The 14948-nt window shown below is 37.9% G+C and overlaps 1 long non-coding RNA gene across 1 annotated transcript in view; it reads right to left on the reverse strand.

Moving 5' to 3' along the window:
• Window positions 1-881, reverse strand: part of LOC111193531 (uncharacterized) — a 78573-nt gene extending 77692 nt beyond the window's left edge. Inside the window, exon 1 of the long non-coding RNA XR_002650581.2 lies at window positions 576-881. This is a non-coding gene — a long non-coding RNA (uncharacterized LOC111193531). The remainder of the gene's footprint in view (window positions 1-575) is intronic.
• Between the last annotated feature and the right edge of the window lie 14067 nt (window positions 882-14948).

Below are 14948 nucleotides of genomic sequence, written 5' to 3' on the forward strand. Positions count from 1 at the left end.
TCCAAGCAACCTTAATATCAACCAGGGGCATTTTTAATGTGGAAGGGGCACACTGGGGGGGATAAGTTATAATTTATTTAATGAACTAGATGCCATTTTATGCATTCTGGTGTATTTTAACAGGCTATTATGCACCTTAATTTTAGCTACTTACAAAAGTGTCTTAATACAATGACTATTCATTAACTAACGTTCCCTGGTCCACAGCTCTAGCTCTGTCCAGTTTATGTATTTACAAAATACATATATATTATACACAGTATGTAGTACCACACTGTTTAGTTTATCTAGGTAAAGGCTGACTGTCCAGGATTTTGTATCATTTATTACCCAGTTGAAACTAGAGTAGTTAGCTTTGTGCTTATGTTTTTTTTTGTTTTGTTTTTTTGTCTTTAGCCAAGCAAACTTTTAACCACATTTTATCCAAACAAGCAGCTACACACCACACTGTAGCACTACTGAGTTAGCTAGCTAGCATATTGCAGCTGAATACACACTGTTTTAGCTAGCCTTCAACAACAGAGCCATACATATACATATTTATATGTGTACGTGTGTGTGTTAACACAATTTACCTCATTTAAGATGCTTTAAAGCGTCACACAGGAGGTTTAACTGCCCAGTAGCCACAGTTTGGAGATGTTTTGGTCAACAATCTGTCCAGCGGTGTTGAGTCAGCTTGGCGTGCTTGCTCTCTCTCAGCTCCTAGCCCCGCCCACTAATCAGGCTTTTGACTGACAGGCAATTGAACTAATTATCTTTCTCCAATTAAAAATATACAGCAACATAAATGAAACTGAATTAATTAAAGTGAATTAAAATGTGTGAGCACAAACAAACTATTACAAACACAGGCGTAGGAACCGGGGGGATGGGTGGGACATGTCAATATTAGAAACAGGTGGATTTGTCCCCCCCAAAAATGATATCGTTTCGCTCAGTTCAGCTGTACTATTAATGAGGAGACAGACCGGACCAATCACGGAGCCGGTTCAGGTATTAAGTCCCACCTCCCAGTAGAAACAGCCAATCAGCTTGCTGGTTTTGTCGCGCGGAGGAGAGGCTTTGTGCTGGTGGTGGTAAGCCCCTCCCCCTCGCTGTGAGATTTAGCAGCGGGATCGGGCTGAAGTAGTTTCAGCTGATTTTAAAACATATCTGGATATACGGAGATTTTTCTAAAAGAAAGGTAACGGTAGGCTAACCACGTAAACTGTGATGATATGTTTCTGATATCTGGTTAAAAATACACGTCTCTGAATAAGCACACACATCAACCCTGATCACTGCCCTAAAATAGTGTTTTCCACCTGATACTCAGTCATTTACTGAGTTTACCTGTTAAAATCCTTTAGCCCCCTATGGAGCCTAAATTAATCATATATATCCAGCAGTGTATTAAACACATCATACCACCACTTACTTTATTACGTGTCTTTAAAGCAGAGGAAGCTGTAGAATATGCAGAACAGTGTTAATATGCAGTAGACGTGACTTCTGTTCATTTGTAGTTCACAGTTAGACCACATGTCCTGACATTTATAAAAATCTCTATGAAAAGTTACATTCTTTTACATAAAAGTACACCATCTTAAGAAGAGCTCTCAGTAGAAAAAAAATAAAAGCGCAGGAGAAAATGTAAATATACAACAGAATTAACATGCCAATACATAATAGTAATAGTAATAATAATAATAATAATAACCAAATCTGTTATTATTTTAAATATTAGGTGACAAATGATCATTTTTGTCATATGTAATTCAGACATTGCATGCATAATTTTTTCTAACAACAGTAACTGTAACGTGGAGTAACATGTTTAGGTTGTAAAATCACCTTTACTTGGATGTTAACTAATAATAAACAAAATACAGAAAACATTTTTTATTTGGGATTAAAAGTAATTTCCACAAATGTTGTTCTAGGAAACTATAGGGTGGGCTTGGGTTTATATTGGCAAATGTGTCCCCCCAATATCAAGCCCGCTCCTACGCCCTTGATTACAAAAAGTACTTTAGAATTTGATCTAAACCTTTAGTTAATTACAGATCATTTCAACAGGGCTGCAATTTATTTATTTTTTAAGTCTGAGTGTGAAACGTTTTAAACCATTAACAGATGATTATTATAAAAGTTAACAGTTAAATGCACACAATAAAAGGTTTGTTATTAAAATAATAGCAACTACAGTTAGCTAACAGGCTATTTTTTCCACAAAACAGTTTTTACATGAAAAATGTTTTTTTTTTTTTTTATCCTTGTGTTTTATGTTATGCTCCCTTGTTCTGACCAACAGGAGGACAAGCTGGAATATTAAGGGAGGAGCCTACCATTTAAAAGCAGGAAACAAGAGTGAGAGCATGTGAGGTTTGTTAAATTCTCTCATATTTTACTTGCATGTTTTTTTTTTTACTTTATTTTAATAGCGTTTTAACTATTTAGATGTTGGATATGTGCTTTATTTTTATGTTAGTTTATATATTTGTATTTTTTTTTAAGATTTGTTTGTGCCAGACTGAGGTTTTAATCAGTTAAGAAAGGTGCACATATATATTATACACAGTATGTAGTACTCCACTGTTTAGTTAATCTAGGTAAAGGCTGACTGTTCAGGATTTTATTTATTTATTTTATTTATTACCCAGTTCAAACTAGAGTTGTTAGCTTTGTGCTTGTGTGTTTTTTGTTTTGTTTAGTTTTTTTGACCTAGCTATATTTTTTATTTAAACTAGTAAGGTTGTGTTTTGTGCTGTTTCTTTCCTTGGTTGTTCAGTTTGGTACTCTCCGTGTGTCCAGAAAAAAAACAAATTTAAAAATCACAAGTCCTAGATCTAAGGTGAGATTATAACACACACAGCTAGCTGGAGATGTCCATAAACCAGCTAACAAATGCATCCACAAAACAAATTTACACTAACTGTTAACTAGCTAGCTTTGTCCTCAAGAAGTGAGGCTAAACAGTTAGCGAGCTATCAAACATATATCCCCAAAACAAATTTAAACAGCTGTAACTGTAAGCTAGCTAGCTTTAGGTAGCCACACAACCAAATACATGCTCTAGTTAGCTAACTAACATTTTCAAAAGAAAGGAACACAGCAGAAACTGTAAGCTAGCTACCAGGAAGTGTCCAGTAGCCAGCTAACAAACACATCCACAAAACAAATTAACACACACTGTTAACTAGGTAGCTTTTGTCTTCAAATCTAATGGCGGACGCATGTAATTTAGCTAGCTTAATGTAGCCACAAAAACTAATACAGGCTTCATTAGCTAACAGTCTTGAAACAAATGAGCACAGCAGACACTGTAAGCCTGAAAGTCTTGCCAATCCCAACTTCAGAAATCAAGATGGCTGCTCTCTTCACTATACACTGACATTAGTGAAAAGCAATAGTATTATACAGTAACAGTTTTTGTTTAATTAAATCAGACGTACACAGTCCTGTTCAACTTTTCTCTGTGAAAATGTGCATGTTTGAGTCACCAGATAATGTGGTGTTTAATGGTATAGCTAGCAGTACTAACCTGGGACATGGAACTATGGGAATATTTTGAGTTTGCCATGAAACACTAGTAAATACTGTCCCAGTCTAAAGTTAAAAGATAAAACCTTCTCATTCAGTGTTTTTCTTAGATTTTATACAATGTAGATTAATATTAGATACATGAAAACAATTAAGGGACACACATGGAATTACAGTAAACAGTAACAAATTTCCTCCACAATCTCCTGACTTAAACCTGATCGGTTGTAGTAAAATCAATTAATTTGAATGAAATGGTGTAAAATTATCTGAATGTTTAACTGAAACGTATTTATCTCGAGTGTCATTCCCAGTTCTGACATCCAACATCTGAGGTAAAATAAATGCTGCATAATAGTGGAAACGAAGGTTTTAAAACGTTTACCTTAATTTTTTTATCTGTTTAAAGATTTATCATTTTGCTATAAAAACAAGCTTTGGATATACAATATAGCAAAAAATCTCATATGAGGTTATTATTTTACAAATACAAATCTCTCTATCTCTCTCATTTTCTTCCTTTTTATCACTCATCCATAAATTCAAGCCCAACTTGTGGGTATTTTCTTTCTGTCTTCTCTGAACTTCATTAACTTTCAGTATTTCCTTTTTCTATCCTTCTTATTTGCCTTACACACTTTTTCTCCATCTTGTTCCAATCCGTCTCTCTCTCTCTCTCAAAGCCTCGCCTCGTCTCCCACCCTTTCATCCTTTCTCTGCTTGCCTTCTCTCTCTCTCTTTCTCTCTCTCTCTACCTCTCTCTCCATCTCCTGCCCTCTCTGCTTCTCCTGGTTCGCTCTCTCGTCTCCTCCAAGGTCTGTCGGCACAATAGCTGAATGGCAGATTTGCATTTTTCGTTTCCTTGCTTGCCGCCTGTGTCTGACATTGTGCAAGAGAATGAGAACTGCTCCTCCAGGCCACTCACCTCTCTCCGCACAGCTACTTACAGCCTTCACAATTAGCATGCTAACGCTAGTCACAGTGTGAAAGCCCTCCGCCGCTAATAAAGTCTCGGCCTTGCGGCTAACTGCCTGCAAGCTAGTGTATTATCCCATATTATCCATTCATTTGCACATAAACCCATTTTAGGCTCATTAACTTTGGCTTATGCCTGTATTTGAAGCAAAATGGATTGGGTGGCTTGGTCAAGCGGGCTAGCTTAGAGCGCTAGCCGAGACCACCCTTATTTAAAGCCTGAGAGAGCCAGCTTGGAAAAACCCAGAGCCACGAAGAAGCACTCCACATATCAAAATGAGAATGAAATGTAATTTCTTGGGCACATCAAGATAAGGGGTGTATAGAAAGGCTGGACTTCCTATTGTGAGGGCAGATACCAACCACTGAACCATCATCATAGAAGGGGAAGGCTGTGACAATCACAGGGCGTATTGGATTACAGTCACGGCAAAAAAAAGTATGACAGACGGGGATTTGATGGTCAACCAGGTTGTATCTCAGTCCCTGTGGCCCAATCTGTGTCTAGACTTGATTCAGTTAACCCGCTGTCATCTGGACACTACTTCATTTTGTGGTGCAGTTATGTAAGAGACCACCAGTTTAAGGTAGGTCTCTTTATGGATGTATGGATTCATTTAGATTGGTCTTAGAATGAATCTTATAATTCACAATTGATACTCTTGTGGAAACAAAGTTGTAGTTTAAAACATTAGCAAACAGAACAGAGAATAATGAATTAAAGTAGTCTTTTAATGGGTTAAACATGAACTTTAGGTTAAAACAGAGCTCAGAAATTCCAGACGATAATGTACAAAGTTCCAGACTTCTGTTATCTGTCATCTCTTAAATTTCTTTTACATTTGTTTACATATATACCCAAGATTTAAGGTACAATAAGTTTAACTTTGAACACAAGCTGGAGACAATTTCTTTTGCAAAATTGATGCAGCAATTTTACCTGCACAATTTACTTGTGCTCCTGTGTAAACAACATAAGTCAATGTATAATAAAGAACTTCACCATCTAAAATGCAGCCATAAAGTGAAATGGTTATGTTCTGCTTTTGCAGCCTTTACCCTCTCTCAGTTTCCTTAAACACAATATATTTCAAAATATACATTTCTTTCATTGTCTTCAGTTGAATTTCAGAAAATCTCATGTCCAAAAACAAGCACAAAAGCACAAGCATACTAGGGGTTTATGTTCAGGTTCCTCAAGATGCAGCGTATGGGCCAAAACAGACCTAAATGTAGTGCAAAGGTGAAGCACAAAAAACAATTACAATACAATAAAAAAAGTACACATTTTGTACTTATTATTTTTCCATCAAAATTTAAACAAGAGATGATCAGTCGCAGGGTATTGAAAAAATAAACTCCATACCAATCATCCAAGCATGTGGCCCACATAGAAATGCTGAAACCCATATCTCTAGAGTGGTTTTAAAAAACTCTGACTCCAGTTACACAAAAAACTAAATGCAGTGATGTCTCAGCAGTTGTAGCACCAGGTTATTGATAGCAGGGTTGTGGGTATGGGGAAAGTCCTTGACCCTTAGTGTTCCACAGCAATTGCAAAGAACAAATATAACTGGAAAAGGATCCCAGGTCTCAGGTTTTCCAGTGTTGAATTTGTGTTTGGTTTATCTCTACATCTGCATCTTAGTCTTCTTCTGTAGCAAGACATATGGAGAATTCATTACTAAATAATTACAGTTATTTCCTTAAGCCTGAACTCAATTGAATTTAAAAGTGGTTAGTTATGGAAAGCAGGTCTTGTTGAAGGCCATTGTCTATCTGTCTCTAGACTGAATGGAATTTAGTGTTTTGTTATACTAACCCAGCTATTTTCTTTTTAGATGACCCTTCAGTGGTCAATCAGGTCAATGAAGTAAATGTATTACCATTTGTGTAATAATTTATTTCAAATTTTACTCAAATTTCTACCCAATTTAAAAGAACATCTACCTGATTTATCATGAATTTGGGTTTTGAACTAGCGTTTCCCGGATTATAGTAAAAGCAAATTAGTTTATTGGACCATTTAGAGCCCAGGAGTGTAGTTTTTTTTTCAGTACAGGATTCAGAAATGAAAGAACTTTGTTAGCCACAGATGAGACATCTGTCTCAGCAAAGTATGTTGTAGGATATGAATGTGTGAATAAAACAAACCCCCAAATTCTACCAGAAAAGTGTTCCAGTCCCAGGTTTTTTCAGTGTTGAATTTGCGTTGGGTTCATCTCTACATCTGCATCTAAGTCTTCTTCTCTAGCAAGACATATGGAGAATTCATTACTAAATAATTACAGTAATTTGTTTAAGCCTGAACTCAATTGGATTTAGAAGAGGTTAGTTATGGAAAGCAGGTCTTGTTGAAGGCCATTGTCTATCTGTCTCTGCACTGAATGGAATTTAGTGTTTTGTTATACTAACCCAGCTATTTTTTTTTCGATGACCCTTTAGTGGTCAATCAGGTCAATGAAGTAAATGTATTACCATTCGCGTAATGCTTTTCATTCAACCTAAAGTTTATTTAGCTGGACCACCGACAGCTGCGGTCGACAGGGTTCTGTGCTAGAAGACCATTGTTCCTCGCTCCTCTAATTCCCCCTATATGTTACAATGGGCCTCGGGGGCTACACGGAGGCCGTGGGTGATGGGAGGATAGAATGAACTGTCATTTGTAATGAAATAATAAAAAAAAAACAGACAATCTGTCCACCAGCGTTTGTAAACCTGTCACCAATTGGCTGGATTAAAGATTAAGTGAGACGAAGCTCGGCCTGATGGAGGGTATTAGGGTACGGCGGGCGCTTGTGGGGAGTGAATGGCAAATGGAAGTGGCAGAAGGACTTTCATGTGATTGATGCATTTTTGATGCATTTCTTAGTGTCCTCTCAAAAGCTCCAGAGAGCCTGTTGAGAACGAGGGAAAGAGGGAGGTAGAGAAGAGAGTTAGATGAGAGAATGATGAAGAGGTAGTGTGTGCATATGCGTATGTGTGTGTGCCCACACTTGTATTTGTGTTTTGTAACACTTTCTATGAATCTTGTATTCATAATTCACTATGAACGCATTCATAATGCATTATACAGCATACTGTACATAATACCTCATTATGATTGTGACTAGCATGTATAATTGGACAAATATCAGCAATTTTAATACCTCTCTTTATGGCATCACATGCTTGATCAGTATAATATTTTATAAATATCACTATAAGCACTTATGCACTGTTATACAAGCTTATAAGCACTGCTGATACCCTGAAAACCCTCGTCAGTTTCCGCCAGTTTCAAGCGCCAGTTCAAAAGAGGACAAATTGTTGGTGCACGTCTTGCTCGCGCATCTGTGACCAAGACAGCAAGTCTTTGTGATGTATCAAGAGCCACGGTATCCAGGGAAATGTCAGCAAACCACCAAGAAGGACGAACCACATCCAACAGGATTAACTGTGGACGCTGTAAGAGGAAGCTGTCTGAAAGGGATGTTCGGGTGCTAACCCGGATTGTATCCAAAAAACATAAACCGTGGCACCTCAACTCCCCTGTTTTCACCAGAACTGTCCGTCGAGACAATAAATCATTGTGGTCTAAAACCAGGTGTTTCAGTTTCATTGTCCAAGCCCTTTACTTTTACAATAAAATTTCATAAAACATTATGTTTAATGTTATATTTATTCTCTAAGCAAGTGTTTCACTCCATTAAAAAGCTCACACTAGTGAGCACCATATTCTTTTGCATTTTTTAAGTTACTTGATTCCAACATTTTTGATTTTCAGCTCATTTTGTTCATATTTCAATATAAAGAGATAGAATAAATAAAAAAATCACATATATTGCACACATTATGAATACAGGATTCATAGGAAGTGTTACCATGTTTTTTTTTACATGGAATTAGAAGAGAATAGGCTTCTTATAACAAAAACAGCACAATACTCCTTGCTGAGTTCTCAGTAAAGGGCTGATCTGGGGTGAAGAGTGCATAACAGAATGTGTACATAATGAGTTTCATTTTCATGCTGATACCCACTCTCCGACTCAAATCCGAAAGAAGGGTTTTCCCCATTCACAAAAAAACTGACCGTGGACAGCCTTGTTTCCATAAACCAAGCAGAATATTATTAGCTGGCCTCTATTCAAACTGGCTTAATGAATTCATGCCGAAGCATCCACTTATGTAAGGGATTACATGTAGTGGTCTCCCCATTGTCATTAGGACTGAACTCTTCTGGGGGACAACTAATACAAAACAATATGTGTGTAACTGATACCCTATTGATCAGCATAGTTTTCTCACAACAACTTTAACAGATCAAATTTTAAAAGTTTTCTTAATTTATTAAGACATTTGTGCACACAACATTCAGGCAAAGCGACAGAAAAAGCAAAGCAAAGACACAAAACAGCAGAAATCCAGATTATTTGCTTGCAAAATGCAATTTTAAAGGGGACATATTATGCAAAACTCACTTTTTTTCGTATGCTTTTGTTTTTCACAAAGTGAGTCACAACTGCCCCTATAAACACTCCAAGTACGAAAAAAAAAAATCTATCCATCCGTTTTCATTGATTCAGTTAAAAAAACATTGTCTGAGGGTGGAAGAACTATCTTAGCACAAGCTAACACTAAACTGTGGAAAACGCTCAGCATATACAGCTCTAGAAAAAATGAAGAGACCACTTCAGTTTCTGAATCAGTTTCTCTGATTTTGCTATTTATAGGTTTGTGTTTGAGTAAAATGAACATTGTTGTTTTATTCTATAAACTAAGAAAACATTTCTCCAAAATTCCATATTCCAAATATTAAGAGCATTTATTTGCAGAAAATGAGAAATGGCTGAAATAACAAAAAAGATGCAGAGCTTTCAGACCTTAAATAATGCAAAGAAAACAAGTTCATATTCATGAAGTTTGTTTTTAATCACAGTTTACACAATTTTTCTCCACCAGTCTTACACACTGCTTTTGGATAACTTTATGCCACTCTTGGTGCAAAAATTCAAGCAGTTCTGCTTGTTTTGATGGCTTGTGATCTTCCATCTTCCTCTTGATTTTATTACAGAGCTGTACATGTCATGGTATAAAAGTGACAGAGCCCTTAAATGGCTGATTCTGAAAGGGACTGAGACTGACAAGAATAGAGCTGGTAAGATCTCTAATTTTGTGCAAAGAACTAGCTATGGTTAGCAAACCTTACTGAAGCTCAGTGATTACCTGTTTAGCAGAAAAAATAGCCAACTTACCTGTTTCAATAGCTGCAGCACACTGTTTGCAAACTGTTGTATACACCTGGCAACCCTGAGTGTGGAAATGGGACTTGAGGAATGGCGGCAGGCAGATTCAGAGGATATATCCCACACAGATTACTTTGACACACTGCACAGCTCAAATACTGCTGAGAAAATACTTCTAGAGAAAATATAATCCTTAATGATCCTTTAGGTAAAGTGAAGGTGAAGAACACTTCTATATTTTTGGGATAGTGAGGTAATTGAGAGTAAATTGTGATTAATGTTTTGTGAACAGTGTTTATATGAAATTTGAGCAACAGTGGAACCATTGGGACTGAAATCTTCTGGTGGACAGCTAATACATTTTTTTTTGTAAAATATGTGTAACTGGTAATCACATGATTTGCCCACAACATCTTTTACAGTTTAAATAAATTTCAGTGAGACATTTTTGCCCACAATTTCCAGTCAAAGCGACGGAAAGAAAAAAGTTAGGGAAACCAGCAGAAATTGAGATGATTTGCTTGCAGAATGCAATTTGTAAAGGCAGAGATGTGAAAGTAAGAGGTCAGAGAGTCTTGCCTGTAATATTTTTGTAAAAGCCTCTTTTTTTAAAAAGCAGTTTATCAACAGAATAGCTGTCCAAATGTTGCTCCACACTTGTGCTGCTGCAATCAGTCTGCAACTTCCACACAACAGGTAATCTCAACAGTGCCGTGACACTCGGCGATGTAAAATTACAGTGACGGAAAAAGTGTCAAAGGCCTTGAAAAAGCCAAGGAGACGCGGTTCCCTCCTGATACTGCCGACTGACAAACAACTTTCTCTTCCTTTTCAAAGCGCTTTAATTAGGCGAGGGCCGGTTGTGTAATTCCTGTAGGATTTCAGCATGGCTAAATCAATTTCATTCCCTCACACAGTGACACAACGGGCCCTACCCCCGAGACTCCCCCCCCCCCCCCCCGTGCGCCGCGTCTCTCTGAGCGAGACGGAAATGTTCCAGCGTTTTCGAGGCAGACAGGAACAGCCAGAGGTCCCTGAGGCACAAACATTTCCCGCCCGGTCCCTCCTGAGCCATCTTCCTGTCAGCGCAAAACAAATTGCTCTCTCGTCGCCATATTGGTTGATATTCTGCATACCTGTACATTCACCCCAGGTCAGGGTTTTTAAGATGTAGCCCTCCTGGGTTTAGCAAAGAACCTCAAGATGGTTCCCAAAGCTTTAAGAATGGCAGTGGCACAGCAGTCAAGGTCTTTACGTCAGGAAGAGAAAGGAGAAGAGACCCTGACCCAGAAGCAATGAAGTACTGTGACATCTTCCAGTCCAATTTGATTGCAACATTCTTCCCTTGGCTGAGGCACTCAACCTCAGGATTTATATGTAGAACCCTTAAAAATAAAGGTCTCACCTTGGATATACTTTTCTAGAGAGATCCAAACCCACATTGCTCCCTAGCAGCTCAACAACAGCAATGTCCTCATAAAGGAACATTTTTAGATACGTTTACATTACACTTTCAGACAAACATGAACAAAAATGTCAGTTTTAAATAGGGGTGTGACGAGACACTAATATCACGAGGCGAGACGAGACACGATATTGGGTTCACAAGAACAAGACGAGACGAGATTTAAAAATAAAATTTTAAAGAAAACGTCAAAAATGAAAAAATGGCTTGAAAACTAGAGTCTTATTTGACAAAATCATATAACACACACTTAACAGACTTCTCTCACACATTGATTCTATAAGAAATAGAAATAAGAATAAAAAAATAAAAATATAGTGCAAACAATAAGTGCAAACCACAACCAGTCATATTAAGACTATGGTTTGTGTTTTTTTTCTCCTAAATCTCTTGTAATTTAACTATGCATAATCATAACCAGTCATATTAAGACTATGCTTGAAGTGCAAACAGAGACAGAACATGTTTTTAAATACAGTACAGAGCTAAGGGATTAGTACAGCTGCCTATGAAACAGTCACGTGTAGGATTTACTTACAGTATTTATATATGTTTTGTGTCTTGTTGGTCACTCTGTTACTGTTTATTGTTTCCACTGAAAAGCCAAAATGCAGCCAGACATACAACTTAAAAGTAGCAGAAGCATCTTCTATACAAACGCCCAAATTTTCCTCTTCCTCAGCCACCATACTCTATCGCTATCGCTACTGGGTTGCCAGATACCTTCTAAAAAGTCCAAACTCAACTGTTTTTTTGCCCCGCGAGACGTTTTAATCTCGCGAGATCTCGTGCCACACCCCTATTTTAAATGATGATACATATTTTTCTGTGTTTTATACATTGCCCCTTTGAACAATAGCTGTTCAAGAGAGAGTGAAGCATCAATTGGGCTGCCCCTATAATCCAAGGATCAACCGGTATAAATTCCGGGCCAATTATAAGATTTTTTTTTTTTACATATATTTTTTAAGCATCCTGCATAATATGTAGTTTTTATATTTGACGGATTTAAAAGTGTGCTGTAATTCAGCATGGTTGACATGGTTGCTGTCTTATTAAAAATCATTAACTTGGAACCAAGCGGAAAAAACTGCATGTGACAGAAAATGAAAACAACCTTCTCTACAAACATAAAAAAAAATCACTATCTTTCACGCCATAGAGTTTCCACAGTTTCCCCAGCATTTTTTGTAACAATGTAATTTTTTCTTTATTTCTAGTAGCAAAATTATAGTTACCTTTTACTGTTGCTCACTTAAACAAATTAGTAAAATGACCTCTGATCTGAGGTATCAGAGGTCTCTGATCTCCTCTGAACATTACACAGGCCCAGTTATTAGTCAATGATTCCTTTTTACTTCCAAACTTTAAACTTGACTGTAATTGTGTTCCTTAGTCCATGTAAACTCCTCTTAATTGGATTGTTCTCTGATTTCTCAGTCTGTGCATGAGTGAAAACAGACCCCGGTACCAGTAATAAGTGAGCAGTGGTTAACACAGCACCCCTGATAGGGAAAAAAAAAAACTTTCAGAGAAAATCAGAAACTGCACAATTGTAGCTGATATGTTTATTATTTTTGTGACAGAAGGGTGAAGTTTGGCTTTACATGATTTTTGGACATGTCTTACACTCTAAAAAATAGAGGTACGCTCAAAGGTACAATATTTGTCTTTACAGGGTCAGATTTGTTCCCTTTGACGTACAAAGTAATTTCTTACAGCAATAAGTACAAATTTGTACCATTTAACCAGCCAAAGGGTACATTCAGTATTCTGTATCACTGCACTAATAAACAATATATACTTTAACTGCACATTTTTATTTGAAAGCCAGACAATTTTAGATCATCAAGTTTTTGAGCCATATTTAGTTGATGATAATGTTTATAATCTATATGATCTATACTTGCACAAAAACCATGGGTACAAAAAAGGACTTTCACTGAAAGGTACTTTTTTGTACCTCAATATAAGGTACAGCCCCAGCGACAAGCTTTGTACTCTTTCAAGTACAAATCTGTACTTACTTTTCTTAATGTGTATTCTATAAATTTATTGGCTGGTTGTAAATCAAAAAACTGATTATTGACCTATTGACTCATGTAAACGTTTTACATGATCTGATTACTCAAGTTCATATGAATTAAGCATTGGTTTGATTTTTGGCAAACTGAAAACATAATTTTTTTTTGTATGAAAATGCTACTCTTGATAATTTCCCCTTTGTTTGAATTAATTGAAACAACTTTAGACATTTTTGACATACCAGATTATCATAGAATTCTAGAGTTTTTTCCATAGTCTTTTATTGTTCCTACTGCAGTTTCACTTTAAATGGAATATCACAATGTTCCTATACATCCACTGACAAACCCCTATCATTTTTGCGTGATCTTGCCTCATTAACATCTGTAAGAGAAGCACAGGATGGATATTGTCGTCTCTCTCTCTCTCATCCCTTGCATCTCATCTCATCTCGTCCCATCCTCCTCCCCCAGCATTTTTCACTCTGTTTCTGCCATCCATTTCCCTCCGCAGATGATTTTTGTAGGCCATATTAAACCAGAAAACAAAACCCAATAAATCTATGAAAAAAGTGGCCAGCGGTGCCAGTATAGCGGGAAAGTGATGGAAAGAGAGAGAGAGAGAGAGAGAGCCGTCTCTCATCACCTCGTCTGTAATGAAACGAGGCCCGACGGAATCCGTTCAACACGGTATTAATCAGAGCGCCGTCTCCCCCCGCGCCGCCCGAAAATATCAGCCCTCAGTGTGACAAAGGCTCCCCTCAGCTTCAACAAGCAGATCATTATCTGCTCCGGTAGGAAATTAAAGACTGAGGGGTGGAGGGGGGGTGATGGTGGTGGTGGTTCTGGGCCCCCGTAAGATGCGGATATGCAGATTGGCAGGTGGGACGGCAGGAGGAGACTGGCTAACGCGGGGGCCACTTGATTAATATGCGACCCCGCCGGATGAATACCAAATGAGACGCCGACGTCTCGTGTTATTGGGGACGGGGAGGAGGTGGAGTGGGGAGGGATGGTATGGGGGGGTGATGGAGGGAGGGCACTTGCAGGAAAATGTCAACATTGGCGCGCCATTTTCCCATCCCGTGTTTGGTCGCAGATGCAAAAAGAGATTTTCAGAAATCTACACACCATTACAAGACCCTCGCTTACAGCAGCAACGTATTTGGGGTCATGATGGGTTTGTTTAAGAGGCAGGAGCCACAGGGGGGCTTGAATAGAGGATGGGATGGAAGAGACCGGGGAAATGATTGCAGTATTGCACTGCTATCTAAAAAAATATATAGAATAGAAAGTTACATCCAGGTATCAAACCAACAAACTTGTCATCATTAATAGTCGGGATTAGAGCACAAGTTCAGAAATATGATCGCATCCCTGGAAAAAGGGAGGGTTCAGGTCCTTGCTCAAGCGCCCAACAGTGATAAAATGATACACATTAATAACAAAGTGCTCGATTCACTGAGACACTACTGCCCAGGATTTGGAAAATACCAATTCAAACTGCCAGGGTCAGCCATTCTACAAAACTACAAAAAACCCTGAAGCAGGGAGGGTAAAGGACCTTGCCTAAGGGCCAGAAACTCAGGTATTTAAACCTATAAACATTTATTGCCATCAGTTACCTGGTGCTCTAACCCCTGAGCCACCACTTTACAGAATTTCGCATATCTTAGGTGAGACAAATGAGTCCTTGCACTCAAGTCACCTGTGCAACAGCATTGGTAGTGTGGT

This window comes from Astyanax mexicanus, chromosome 21 (genome assembly GCF_023375975.1).
Source record: "Astyanax mexicanus isolate ESR-SI-001 chromosome 21, AstMex3_surface, whole genome shotgun sequence".
NCBI classification, from domain to species: Eukaryota; Metazoa; Chordata; class Actinopteri; order Characiformes; family Acestrorhamphidae; genus Astyanax; species Astyanax mexicanus.